Source organism: Carlito syrichta, unplaced genomic scaffold (assembly GCF_000164805.1).
Source record: "Carlito syrichta isolate Samal-C Ts95f unplaced genomic scaffold, Tarsius_syrichta-2.0.1 Scaffold311659, whole genome shotgun sequence".
NCBI lineage: Eukaryota > Metazoa > Chordata > Mammalia > Primates > Tarsiidae > Carlito > Carlito syrichta.
Window position 1 is genome coordinate 50,594 of NW_007255755.1, and position 1,290 is coordinate 51,883.

Sequence of the window (1,290 nt, forward strand, 5' to 3'; positions counted from 1 at the left end):
TTCACGCCCGGCTGATTTTTTGATTTATTGTAGAGATGAGGTCTCGCTGCCCAGGCGGGTCTCGAACCCGCGGGCTCAGGCAATCCGCTCACCTCAGCCTCCCAAAGGTGCGGGATTACAGGCTGAGCCACTGAGCCCGGCTTGTTGGTGGATTTTAATTGCATCCACAAAATACCTTCACAGCAACACCTGGGTCAGTATTTGACTAACTGTGGATGTATCCTAGCCAAGTTGACACATAAAGCTGGCCACCAGGGTCTACCCCTCATCAGCCTGGTATCTGTTCTCGTTTGTTAGGGCTGTCATAACAAAATGCTACCAGCCAGGTGGCTTAAACGACATTCGTTTCTCATAATGCTGGAGCTAGAAAGCCTAAAATCCAGATTCGGACAGGTTCTGGCTTCTGCTGAGGCTTGCCCTTGTGGCTTGAAGGGGGCTGCCATCTCTTGTGCACTCACATGGCACTTGGAGAGAGAGCAATGTCTGCCACCATGCCTGCTGTCTCTTTCTTTCATATTTGTTTATGTATTGAGTCAGGGTCTCACTCTGTCACCCAGGCTGGAGTGCAGTGGCATGATCACAGCTCACTGCAGCTTCAAACTCTTGGGCTCAGGTGATCCTTCCGCCTGGGCCTCCCAAAGTGCTGGGATTACAGCTGTGAGTGACTGCACACAACCGTCTCTTCCTTTTTTTTTTTTTTTTTTTTTTTTCTGAGCTGGACTCTCACTCTTGTTGCCCAGGCAGGAGTGCAGTGGCACACTCATGAACACTGCAGCCTCGACCTGCTGGGCTCAGATGATCCTTCTTCCTCAGCCTTCCCAGTAGCTGGAACTACAGACGCAAGCCACCATGCCTGGCTAGTTTTTTGTGAATTATTGTAGAGACAAGCTCTCAACAAGTTGCCCTGGCTGGTCTCGAACTCCCAGGCTCAGGGAGTCCTCTTGCCTCGGCCTCCCAAAGTGCTGGGATTATAGACTGAGCGACCATACCTGGCCGTCATCAAGTTCTAATGGGTTCTCAGCATGGACTTCGTTGGCCCAGTGCCACCGATGATGGTCCAAGTTCCTGTGGTTGCGAGAGCAGCCCAAGTGATGACACTTAACGACAACTTCCGATGGGAGCTTGACTCTATCTTGAGAGATTCTGGGAGTTCCAGATAAGAGTCTAAAATTGGCCAGGCTCGGTGGCTCAGCCTGTATTCCCAGCACTTTGGGAGACTGAGGTGAGTGGATGCCTGAGCCCGCGGGTTCGAGACCCGCCTGGGCAACTTGGCAAGACCTCATCTCTACA

General features: G+C 51.9%; 1 protein-coding gene across 1 annotated transcript in view; it reads left to right on the plus strand.

The window, feature by feature from the left end:
- Positions 1-1,290, plus strand: part of PRKD2 (protein kinase D2) — a 37,002-nt gene that overhangs the window by 6,541 nt on the left and 29,171 nt on the right. The gene's annotated exons all lie outside the window — the stretch shown is intronic.